General features: G+C 46.4%; 1 protein-coding gene across 4 annotated transcripts in view; it reads right to left on the bottom strand.

The window, feature by feature from the left end:
• SHLD1 (shieldin complex subunit 1) overlaps positions 1 to 2,939 on the bottom strand; it is a 69,328-nt gene extending 66,389 nt beyond the window's left edge. The window contains exon 1 of one of the 4 annotated variants that reach the window (XM_034764086.1): positions 2,834 to 2,939. The gene's annotated coding sequence lies outside the window, so the exon portion shown is untranslated. Of the gene's footprint in view, positions 1 to 1,403; positions 1,670 to 1,742; positions 1,852 to 2,833 lie in introns of those variants that run through there. The other 3 variants (XM_034764087.1, XM_034764090.1, XM_034764089.1) reach the window with 3 other exon arrangements.
• Positions 2,940 to 13,247: the final 10,308 nt, after the last annotated feature.

The raw sequence follows: 13,247 nt of genomic DNA, 5'->3' as shown, positions 1-13,247 counted from the left end.
TGGGCACATCAGTGCAAGACTCGGGCCTAAGACTACCATATTTCTGCCTCTCTCCCTTCTCTTCAAGACACTCTCCTTGTATGTTTCTGCCTTTCTACTCTCAGCTGATTTTAAAAAACTGTGTTGTGATGGATATTAAGAGAAGTATGCAGATAATGACAAATGTTAAAAATCTGCATTCCTATCTTTTAAGTGTGGATCATCATAGATGTGTAGGAACACTGATATCAGATGCAGTGTTGTTCTATCTCAGTATATTATTATTTATATTATTGTAGGGCCTATGAGTCTTAGCCGGGAACCAGGACCCTGCTGTGCTAGGCAATGTAAACACAGAACAAAAAGGCAGTCCTTGCCCTAAAGAGCAAAATTCACAGGCATGTGGTACGGCATTATAACATACACATCTATTCAAATGTATTTGGTGTAATGTTTTTACACACTGCAAGGTCCACAAGCAGCTGGTGTAGATTGATATAAAACTCATTGGCCTTCCAGAGTCTGTTTCCCCATTTAGTTATTCTACTTAACCTCATATAATTCCCCTCATCTCAATGGAGATGCACTGCTGTTAACAGAATGGAAAATCTGTTCTTAGCCTCTAATCAGGGGGGTCAAATGTAACACCCATGGGCTGGATCTAGCCTGCAGAACAGTTTCATCCACACTGTGGACTTCCCATGAATATTCAGGTTTGTCTTCACAACCCCAGAGTCCACACTACCAGGGTGTGATTTGTAGAGCAGACCAGTGTGCTGTGCTCTAACACCCCTGTGTAGACCCTGCTAGTGTGCACTGATGAAGTCCTGATAAAAACAGGACGACATCAACGCACACTAAGGAACATTTAGCAGGCGCCAGCAGGGTCCATGCGGGGGAGTTAGTCCACAATCCAGACTCCGGTGCAGCAATCCAGCAAAACCTTGTGTACAGGTGTTGAACCACTTGGAAGCATTTAAGAGGCTCTGGAGAAGCGTAAAATAAATGTAGGTCATTACCAACATGGCTTATCCTTGGCTATTTCTATTTTAATAACTTTTGCTGGGTGTGGCCTGCACAAGCGGCAGAGTATCGGATCAGGCCCGCTATCTCAGGTGTGTTTGACACCCCTACTCTAGATCCTCCCATCCTCAGAGGTCTGACAGTCCCAGCAGTGCTTACCCCTGCCCTTTCTACATTCACACACACTCTGATTCAGAGCATCGTCCTGCCCACCATGAGGGCTGTCTCCTTGTAACACTGAAACAAGCAAGCCAAATTAAAGACCCACCCACCCCTTTAAGCATTAACATAATTTACGGCTAGCCCAGGGGTAGGCGAGCTGGAAGGGAACTCCTTGTGAATATTATGATGGGATCAGTCTCTGCGATTAGTATTTGTTAGAGCCAGTAAAACAAACATACATTTTTCTAAAATTTATGAGACACGGGTCCGGTTTTTTGGAGGGGGTTGGGGGAGGTTGGCCCAACTCCAGTATTTATCAGTCCGCCAGCGCTGCATGTAAGCCAGCGGCTGTATTTTAACAGATGCTTTCCCCAGCTTTGTTTTTGAATGTTAATTTTCCGTTTAAGGGCCTGCCTGCTTATAATAAAAGCAAAACAGAGAAGAGCTCCCAGGGAAAGGCAACAAGGGACACCAAAAGTGAGTAAAAAGGCCCTCATATCAAGCCATCGGTTCCAAGCAGGGATGTGCAGCCCCCACTGATGGTACAAAGCCCTGTAGTGCTCCACTGTGGTATTTACAAAGCCTGGCTTTCTAGCACAGCCAGGGTAGAGGAGGGATAAGAACGGCCACAGTGGGTCAGACCAAAGGTCCATCTAGCCCAGTATCCCATCTTCCAAGAGTGGCCAATGCCAGGTTCCCCAGAGGGAATGAACAGAACAGGTAATTATCAAGCGATCAATCCCCTGTTGCCCATTCCCAGCTTCTGGCAAGCAGAGGCTCTAGGGACACTTAAGAGCATGGTTTTGCATGGGATAAGTCGCCACAGCCCCAATCCTGAAAGCAGGTAGCGGGGACCCCGCGCCTGCACTGGTCTATGCATGCAGACGGGCTCGCAGGATTGAGACCCCGGCACTACTTAGTGTGACTGCGCGCTGGCTGGGGGCGAGGCCTTGGGAGAGGTCTGTCCGCCTCCTGGCTGTAGGAAGAAGCTGTGACAGTCTGGGGGCAGCAGGGCTGATGGGTTGTCAGAGGGCAGGTGAACAGCACCCAGACCGCACTAACTGCCAGCCGCTCCCATATGCTCCCTAAAAAGGGCTCGCTAACAGCTCCCCTAGGGCAGGGGAACCCTTCCCCCTTTAGCCAACCATTCCTCCTGCGTGCCCCAGTGCTGCTCTACCAGCCCCCTCCCCAACCACACACAGACATCCCCCAGCCTCTAGCAAACACCCTGCGCAGCTGCTGGTCACTCACACAGATTCCCCAACTCCTTGCCCCCCACCCCCCACCCAGACAGGACAAAGCTGAGTGGAGAGGTGTTAAGGCCACTCTACTCTGCATGGCCCCTTACAATGTGCAATCTGTTCCACCTTGCATTTAGCTGGGAGTCCCTTTCCCAGGCCAGAAGAGCTCTGTCTCTATAAGCTCAAAAGCTTGTCTCTCTCACCACCAGAAGTCGGTCCAATAAAATATATTACCTCCCCCCCCTTGTTTCCCAAACCTTCACATAACCCCCACACCCCAAATCCACTGGCACCCCCATGCAACACCCCCACCCCAGCTAACACCATTAAAGCATCATGTAATCCTCATGTAATGACACCATCCCAGAGAGACAGCCTGCAAGGGGAAAGGGAGCAGACCCTGATTAGCTTGTCGTTGTTATACTCACACAGTTGGAGCAGAAAAAACTGGGAGCTGCAACTCCTGAACTGGAAGTGCATGAGCCATCTTTCTTGAGGGCATGAAAGCCAAACAGGAAGTAGTTGGGGGCTCATGTTTGCAAATGATCAATGTGTTACCAGCGGATGGCTGGAAACCATTTTTGTTGTGGGTAAAAGCAAACGGTTCTGAGAGTGCAGAACACCGAGAAACTGATCAAAAGAGGCACAGTTAAATAACAACTGTCCATCGATGAGAACAGGGGGAAAAAAATGTTAAATGAAAAGAAACTTTAAAAAAAATCCCAGTCTAAAGAAAATACATATCCTAAAAGCGAAAGCATGGTGCCTGCAAATGCTATAATTGCCCGCATCTTACATCCAGGAGAACCTTGTATGAACATTTAGTTCTGACTAGCAGGGAGACATGGTTTATAATTAAAGCAGTGAATGCACTGATCCTGTTAGCTCCCAGAATATTGTGGAAAACCTGGAGCTATTTCCTGCATGTAGAAGATTAGTGCATTTCAAAACAAAACATCCAGACACAAAGACAAAAAAAATTATTTCTCAGACATGCTGGAAGTCTAATTCTCTAGCTGCATTTGCTGTAAAGTTTCTAGACCCGCATGGACAACTTCATGGGGGAATCCCGTGCCTTCATAGACCCCGTTGTTGCCCCAGAAATAAATCTCCAGGATTCTAGGGAAATATATTTATGTTTTGTGTGTCTCAGATCTTTGTTTTGAGATGTTTAAAGTCTTCTGAATGCAGGAAAATGCATCAGGTTCCTCAGAATATTGGGGCGACCCAAGCACCTACTGTTTTGATTATTATCTGATGTCAACGAGGCTGAAAGTGGGCAAAGGGGCACACCCAGGCAGGTCACTATGTAGACCTAACCTTCTCCCCCACCAATTTCTTGCACCATACTTCTTCCTAACCCCATATTTCTTATATCTCTCCTTTCTCTTCAAAACACCCTTCTTTTCTGTTTCTGCTTCTTTCCTCTCAGCTGATGTTTTAAAGACCAAATATAGTTTTTCCTGTGCATATTTACAGTTAAGTTTGCAGATGATGACACATGTTAAATACAAAGACAGTTCTGCAGATTTGAAATGTGGATTATTATAGATGTGCGGGAACATTGATATTTAGTGCAGTGTTGCTATACTCTAGAAAAGTCACAAGTCCTTGGTGCAGCATTGTGATACACATGTCTATACAAGGGTATTTGGTGCAACGTTTTCATTCAGTGCTAGCTCTGCGAGCAGTTGGTGTAGACTTTTTATGCATGAGTAAGTACACAGGTGCTTTGTGCAGAACTTTTGTAGGTAGGCAGGTGATATATATTTAGACTGAAATTTCCCCCTCCCTCCTACCTTAGCCAGGCACAAAGCTAAAATGATCGAGCTTTGCATGGATATCTCCGTGGGCTCAGAGGGTTAGAATTCAGTCCCACAGCCCATGGGTATGCCCCAGGACTGTAATGTAGCCTCTCCGTGGACTGGAATAATGGCTACCACCTCACCACAGAAAGTCTTGGCCACAGGATTCATGTTAATTAAGGATTCTATTACCCAGTCTTCAAGTCCCCCATTACCCAGTCTTCAAGCTTATTTAGGGCTGGCAAGAGACCACGCCACACCCCTTAGCAGCACACGTGTGGAGAGATCCCCCCTCTGCTACACAAATGCTCCATTTTCTGCCTCTGTGCACATCCGCACACTTAAACAATGAATAGAGCCTACCTCGGGTGAATATGTACATTATTTCATTGATAAACCACACCCCATGTGCAGTATGAACACACAAACAAAACTTAGAGGCCAGATACTACAGTGGTGAGGGCATTATAAGAATATAGATAGGATCGGATAGTACATAGAATTTACAGCATAATCCAATGTCAATATCAATTTTTAAAATCTCTTGCACACTCATCCAAAACTAATCACTTCCACCTCCTGAGTTGCCTCTGCCCATCTTGACCCATTCTCTTGTCAAAAGCGTAGGAGCACAAACACCCAGGATTGTGTAACACCAAGAGGGCATATGAACTCCACAGTCAAGGGACCCCTCACTGAAATTGCCCAGACAGCAGCCCTTACCCACTTACACTGGATAGGAGGCAACTCAGCAGAGTCCCCTGAGGAGAGAGGCCATCTCTAAGGTAGGCCAGATGATCCACACCATTTAAGGCTTTATAAGTCTAACGCAAGCCTTGAGTCGCACCAGGAGACAAAATGGAAGCCAGAGCAGACCACGGCGCAGGCATGTAATGTGTTACATGAGAGAAGCTTCGCTAGACAAGTAGAGAGCTGCATTCTGCAGTAGCTGAAGTACTCTGAAATGGCAGCCCCACACACGAGTACTCACACTAATGCACAAGTGCTCATATATGTAAAGCTGCTCACGGGTGTAAGTGTTTGCAGGATCAGGCCCACATTGTGCACCAATCCACTCCTGTGGTGACAATCAGAGAAAAAAGGTTGCTGCCTTATCTCCAGTCACAAGTGCGGGGGGGGAGGGAAACCCACTCCGCACTACTCTGTTACCTTAATATCCAGAAGCAGCAGGGCTCTGACTAACACCCCAAGCTGTGAAAGGAAAGAAGATAGGAAGGTGGCCTTAAAGTACATTATCAAACTAATTCTGTTTTATTTTTTTGCCAGATTGAAAGTACTGTTATCAATTATGCTAATTAAAAAGACATTCAGAATAAGGCATGACGTGGAAATACAAAGATCCTTTTTACATTCGCTTAGGGGTTTTCTCCTGTGCACATTAATATAAAAACTCTGCTTGCTCAGAAGTTAGAACTCAGTCCACAGCTACTCCTGGAGCAGAAGGTAGAGCCGGATCCGTGACTTCCTTATGAGAAGTGGGTTTGGGGCTTAGTTAGGGAATCAGGACTGGATCCTCAGCTGGTGTAAATCAGGAGCCATGATAACTTGCACCAGCTGTGGATTATTATTAACCGTTATTTAACACTTACATTCTAGTAGCACTTAGAAACCAACAAGGTCCAGGCCCCATTGTGTGAAGTGCTGTACAAATATAAAAAGCCATAGTCCTTGCCCCAAAGGCTGTAAAAGCTAACAGACATGTGGATAGGACTCATGTATGGAGAGGGGGCCTGTAACAGGCTGTATGCAATTCTTAGCCAATTGGTTGTTGTGATTACAAGTGGATCTGGCCCTGAATCTCTGCCACAAGCCTCTTGGCACAGAAATCAGAGGGAATGGTGAATAAGGAATTGGGTTCACTGAGAAACATGGGGAGGGATGTCCCTGGAAGCGTAAGGAGGTGTGCAATCATATAGGTCGCACAGGCTTAAGGGTGCTTGTTAAACAAGGTCTTCTCAGGTCCCAGTTACTACCAGCATTGTAGCCACATGACGTGACAGCCCAAATGAGGTTCTCATATTTCTCTTCATTTTCTTCTGAAAGTGAAACACACTCCTCTTGCGCTCTCAGTGCAGTAGCACTTTTCTTATACCCTGCCTCGTCAGCGTGAATATGATCCTGTTACCTTTGCTTCTTGAGAACTGCACTGACAATTATCAGCACAAAAGGGAAAAAGTTACATAGAACAATTAGGTCAAGTGCTGCAATCCGTAGGTTCTTATTGTGCCTCTTTGTCTTAATAATGCGCTAAAAATAACACACTGATAAAATGGCCCCACAAGTTATATTCAGACTGGGCAAGAGGGTGATACACACTTAAGAGAGGAAATGAAAAATTAAGACTCATACTTGACAAAGGCCACTATGGAGAAAGCATGATCCTTTGACGCAAGTTTGGGGATTGTGAAATAACTTTGTTTTCTGGTTATTGCTGGATTGTGTCATAATTCATATTACTGTTCTTCGGAATGTTGAAATTACGGAGCCAGAACCTCCGCTGGTCTAAATCAGTTTCGCTCCACTGAGTTCAACTAGAGGAGCAGCAACCCCTAAACTAGTAATCCAGTAAGGCTGGTAAATGCCACAAGCCCAATAACTTCTATTCAAGGACCCGCTAAACTGCACTTGCAATTGTAAAAATCAGCACAGAAAAGGCAGATATTATGATCAGCAATTGCCTTCCCTCCTCATCATTTCCTTACGGTGACATAGTATCAAGGAAAAACAAACAGTTGTTTCAAACATGCCCACTTCCAGTTTTGAAAACCTGAGCATGTCCTCTGCCCAAACCACTGGCCCTCAGACAAGGTGCGATGTTAGAGCTGGAGATTTCTTTTCGGTTGCCTGGTAACTTCCGGTTCTTCAAAAAAGAACTAGGTAAGTTCATGGAGGATAGGTCCACCAACGGCTATTAGCCAGGATGGGCAGGGATGGTGTCCCTAGCCTCTGTTTGCCAGAAGCTGAGAATGGGCAACTTAATGATTGCCTCTTCTGTTCATTCCTTCTGGGGCACCTGGCATTGGCCACTGCTGGAAGACACGATATTGGTCTAGATGGAGCTAGGGTGACCAAATGTCCCGATTTTATAGGGACAATCCCGAAATTTGGGGCTTTTTCTTATATAGGCACCTATTACCCCCTACCCCCTGTCCCAATTTTTCACATCTGCTATCTGGTCACTCTAGATGGACCTTTGGTCTGCCCCAGTATGGCCATTCATATGTAACTTCTGAATCTTTGCCTTGTAAGTTCACCCTTTTCTTGGAACCTTTCCCATCATGGTAGCTCCATTTAGCTCCTTTAAATTTTGGAGACAAGCAGTTGTAGCTATTCTGCATCAGGCTACCCTTTCCTAGTTCAAAGGGAAGGAGAATAACATTAGTCACTAGAATCCCAAGCAGCACGAAGGGTTGGACAGAGCTGATTGGAAAACTGATATGGGCACTGCAGTTTCAGTGCTTCATGTTCCCCTTCTCCTGTATGAGCTAGGCTCCCCAGTTGGACTACGTCTTCCATGATGCACCATGGTCTGCCTTCCTGGTGAGGGGAGGTGGTTGCATCATTTCATCCCCTGGCCATGTTCATGGGTGATGTAGTCCAGCTAAGGCAGTGGTTCTCAAACTTTTGTACTGCGTTTGCACACATAGCAAGTCTCTGTGTGCGACCCCTCCTTACACATTAAAAATACATTTTTATATATTTAACACCATTATAAATGCTGGAGGCAAAGCGGGGTTTGGAGTGGAGGCTGACAGCTTGCGACCCCCCATGTAATAACTTGCAACCCCCTGAGGGGTCCCAACCCCCAGTTTGAGAACCCCTGAGCTAGGGATTACCTTCCCATAGAGGAGAATGGGTATATGAGGATGTGGAACTACAATTCCTGTGAGGCACCATGGTAGGCTATTCAAATAAAAAAATTTCAGTTCTCAGGCATTTGGGTTTTCGATTGAAAAATCAAACATTTTGTCTATAAGTTGACCCTTTTTGAGAAATTTGTTTAGCTGAAAACCCAGTTCTCCAGGATCGTGTATAAAATGTGATCCATTTTACAAAGCATCTACCAAGTGTGAATATTTGAAACAGTTTTCTTTCTAAAGTGTTTATTCTCTTTGTAGAATTAAAATATTCCTGGTTGTCATACTCTCTGTTTTCCACCAGAGCATTAAATAGGTGGCTAGCACAGTTCAGTTTGGTTCTCTCTGAAATAAAACCTGATTGGAGTTTGCTTGGAGTGATTACTGATTACTCAGACTCTTGGCTAATATTCTGAGGTCAATGTTTAATAATACTCAGCTCTATTTGAGGAGATCTTTATTAGATTAGCTAATACTTCAAATGCTGCCCCTGATTGTACCTTTGTTGAGCGTATAAGAGCACTTCCTGTTAGTAAGCATAATTATACATTGCAAAAAGTGGGACAGCCAGCTGCTGGGAAAACTCATAGCCACTGAAAGCTGCTCTGAGCTGGATTTATTTTCTCTAGCTGTAAAATATTACTTCTGTTCTTTCTGCTTTAAATGACTGGATGTTTCAGCTTGGCGGGTATTTTCATATGAAAGTGTCTTTTTTCATCTGAACAAACCAAAACATTATTTAATTTCCATTGGGTCTTTTGGTGATGCCAGATTATTAAAGGCTGGATTTTATTTCTGCAGTATCAGGTGTCACAGAGCCATCAGGGGAAGCAGTAGCCGGAATGGAGGGAGAACCAGTATATTTATATTACCGTAGTGGCTAGAGGCCCTAGCTGAGATCAGGATCCCCCTGTATGAGGTGCTGTCTGTCAGGGCTGCCCACAGGATTCAGGGGGCCTGGGGCAAAGCAATTTTGGGGGCCCCTTCTATAAAAAAAGTTGCAATACTATAGAATACTATATTCTCAGGGGCGCCCTGCGGCCCGGGGTAAATTGCCCCACTTGCCCCCCCTCTGGGCGGCCCTGCTTGTCTGTACACATAGTGTGAGACAGTGTTGCCAGGTCTCATGATTTTATCGCAAGGCTTTTCCTATCTGGTGTGTTTTCTCCATGCCCCCCGGTTCTGGAATCGTGTTTCAAGTCCTCATGGTTGTGAGGAAAAGCTTGAAAATGTGAGCACTAAAGGTTTTGGCACCAGAAGGCAAATAAACATAACCCGCACTTGTTTTTGAAATCTCATGATTTTGAGGGGCCTGACTTATGGTTTTTGAACACTAGGGAGCAATATTAGAGAGTCCCTGCCCTGGAGAGCTCATTATCTACATAGAAAAGGCAGACAACTCTGCTTCTCCCACTTAACTGAATTCCATGTCCTCAATCCCAGCCACCTTTTTGCCACCTTTGATTCACTCCTCCAGCTACTGCCCCATCTCCCTTTTGTGGGACATGCTATTTACAATCACTGGAGTTCCTCTCCTCCAATTCCATCCTAGAGCCTCTCCAGTCTGGCTTGCACATCATTGAAACAGCTCTCAACAAAGTCTCTAATGATTTCTTCCTAACCAAAGCTCAGATGCAGTACTCCACCCTCCTCCTCCTTGACCTTTGCAGCCTTTGACACAGTCAGCTACATTCTTCTTGTCCTCCCTTGGAGTCCATGACTCTGTCCTCTCCTAGTTCTCCCCCTAACTCTCTCATTGCTCCTTCCGCTTGCTCTTCAGAGGAGCCTCCTCATCCCCCCTCCCCTCCAGCTTTCTGTCGGGGTTCCACCGGGCTCTGTCCTTGGGCCCCTTCTCTTCTCCCTCTACACCTTATCTCTAGGTAACCTCATCTGCAAACACAAATTCAACTACCATCTCTACACTGACTTACAGTTCTACCTCATGACTACAGACCTGCCTCCTTCCGTCCATACTAAAATCTCTGCCTGTCTCTGACATCTCCTTGTCTATGTCTAGCCATCCTATTAAGCTCAACATGACTAAAACAGAATTCTTAATCTTCCTCCCCCACAACCCAACCCAAGCCTTCCCCCTACCTCCTTTCTCCATCACTGGAGACAACACCGCCATCTCGCCTGTCAGATGTGCCCAGGTTACAGGCCTCAACTTTGACTCAGACCTCAGCCTGGATGTGAGGACCTAGCCAATGTCTAAGCCTTGAGGATTCTTTCTGCATAACACCTGTAAGATACGGCCTTTCCTATCCATCCACTCGGCTAAATCTCTCGTCCAAACCCTAATCATTTTGCATCTCAGTTACTACAACATCCTTTTCTCCGGCCTTCACAAATGCACTCTTGCCCTGCTCCCATCCATTGATCATTTTCCTAGCCTGTTGCTTTGACCATGTCACCCCTTCTCTATCACATCAACCATAAGCTGCTTGTCTTCACTTTCAAGGCCCTTCTTCAGCCATCCCCACCCAACCTTTCATCTCTCCTTCACTAGTGATGTCAACTCCTGCCTCCAATAGGCCCATGGTGCCAACCCTCATTGCCACTCTTTAACCTTTCAAAAAAGCAATTTTTGTGCTTTACCCCGACTGCCCTTCCTGCTTGGCAAGTGCACTCCATAAACATCTACAGAAGTTACCTCCATCATCCTCAAAATTCTCCTTTGATGTGTTGCCTATACAATTTGACAGTGAATTAGGCCACTGGTGTGCTGAAGCCACTGCCTGTCATACAGACTGGTGTTGTTTCCTTGTACTCCCCATTTGCTCAGTCTGTATCCATCTGTCTCTTGTCTTTGGATCAGAGACTGTCTTTGTTCTGTGTTTGTACAGCACCTAGCACAATGGGTCCAGGTCCAGGAAGTCAGTGGCAGAGTTAGGAGTTCAGTACCTTATCATTTTTAAGTATCCAGGATATTTTCGTCTAAGCTCTTTGCTTAGCTTTGAGAAACATCTGTTCAGTAGGCCTGCTGCTTATCTCATTTGGTATTTCCAATTATCTTATCTCAGCAAATAATAAAAGGCAAGGTTCACGGGTGGTCACATCCTCACCCTGTGAGGACAAACAGAAGATTGCCCTTAGAGGTTCAGCTGATATCGTCATCAGGTTGAGATATGAGCCTTGATAAGATGCAGTCCTGTTGCTATGTGTGGGTGTGAAGGAGGAAGCAGATGGGAAAAGAGCAGTGGCATCTGAAAGGTGGCATTGCTGCCAGATATTGGCTGTGTCAAGAACGCCCAAAGACCAATTAGCAGGGACAAAATCATCAGGCTGGTGGGAGTGTGGGGGAGAAGGGTTGGTGCTGAAATAAAAAAAATAAGTTCTGCCACTAGATATACACAACAATAATTAAAGCTGAGGGAAGCCATGTGTGTAGCAGATGGCAGGATTCATCCCAGAATACATGGACCATACTGTATCAACAAATCCAGCCTGTCTGCATGCTGGCTTGAGTAAGTGTCCACTTCTGAGCCCCATCCAGAACCTTTGTTTCCCAGCCCCGTATACTTCCCACTTCCGTCCTCCTGAGTCAGAGGTCAGGCTGCCTATTCTTCTCTTTGGCCATTGTCATTCTGTCAGTCAGTTGGCAGGGGGTGCTGTCGTAGCTTATTCTTATTTTCCCTTTTGGGGGAGTGGTGTGCGTGCCACAATTTGCAAGTTCTGCACCTCTCTGGGAGTTAGACAGACCACTCTGGACGTGGATATCTTCTGATGTCTTCCCCCAGCCCTTTAGGGAATTTTTCATGGATACTTCTGGTCTCTACTTCAACACAAGCTGTTAGTGACCTTAGCCTTGCCTTTCATTGTAAAGACTGATCTGCAATCTGTGGCGTTAAGCTGAAAACCACAAAGGTCTTGGTCCTCCAGCTCCTAGAGAGGAAGAGATGTACGTGAGGCTTAATAAAATGAGGGACTTCTGGGTAGTAAGTCATTCCCTCTCTGCTCCCACAATGTGATGTCTGTGCCTCATTTTCCTCTGCTCCCACGACTAGTCTCTGCAATTGCCAGTCTTGATGTCCTGGCATATTTCTTTGAATGAAACAAATATTGGTTTTTTTTTAAATTCTAACGTCTGAGGCCTTGAAGGTCACTTGCCCAAGTAACAGTGCAGTGGTCCCTGCAGGGACCTTTCTTTGTACTCTGGGATATAGATTATGATCAGAACATGGTTCAGTGCTCTCCGTCATGAGCAGAAAGGGATATTAGCTGCCAGGCTTCCAAGCTGTAGCAAACCTGGCCGAATCCTGGTCCCTCTATTCTGGCTGTCTTACAGCTCCAGAACTAAACCTCCTCAAACCTTTATATAAGGGGAATCCCTGGATACCATACACTGGCAGAGTGGTTTTGATCCAGTCTCCCTAGTCCCCAACACAGGAGGTCTTGCCAGTGGAGAGGCAGTATGACCAGAGTGCCTTTCCACTCAGGCTCTTCTCAGCTGCCTCTGGGCTGCTCTAATTTGCCAGGGAGGAGACCAGTTCCCAGCCAGTCCCAGCATCTGGTGTTGCAAAGATGACATGAAGTCTCTCTTGTCTCCCCACTTGCCAGAGCCGTGCCAAGCACAGCTCAGACTGGGGCCAGAGTCTCACTTACCTACTCAAGACACAGTACAGCTTGATTAAAAGGATGTGCAACAGATCTGCTTCATTCTAGTCTTCTACTCAATAAAATCTCGTCCCTTTCCCTCTTTGATTGTAATGTGTTTCTCTTACTCAGGCCAGCGGCAGCTACACAACAGACAGGCATCCTTCACCCTGGAGCCAAAAGGAGAAGTGAAACTGAATGTGCCGACATTGAGATACAAATGACCACTTCGGGGGGGAGGGATAGCTCAGTGGTTTGAGCATTGGTCTGCTAAAGCCAGGATTGTGAGCTCAATCCTAGGGTTACCATATTTTGTGCCTCCAAATGGAGGACACTCCACGGGGCCCCGGCCCCGCCCACACCCCCTCACCAAAGTCTCCGCCCCCTCCCCTGCTTCCCGCGAACATTTAATTCGCGGGAAGCCTGAAGAAGGTAAGGCGGAGTGTGGGGGGAGGAGGCGCGGCCCAGGCTGGCCCCACGGCGGCTCCAGCCTGGGTTGGCTCGGGCCCTGGGGTGCTGGCCCCGGCCCCCGGCCGACCACCCCCGGCCCGCCCAGCACTGCC

Source organism: Trachemys scripta, chromosome 3, assembly GCF_013100865.1.
Source record: "Trachemys scripta elegans isolate TJP31775 chromosome 3, CAS_Tse_1.0, whole genome shotgun sequence".
NCBI classification, from domain to species: domain Eukaryota; kingdom Metazoa; phylum Chordata; order Testudines; family Emydidae; genus Trachemys; species Trachemys scripta.
The sequence above is the reverse complement of the archived record's forward strand: the minus strand, read 5'-3'. Positions and strand labels throughout refer to the sequence as shown.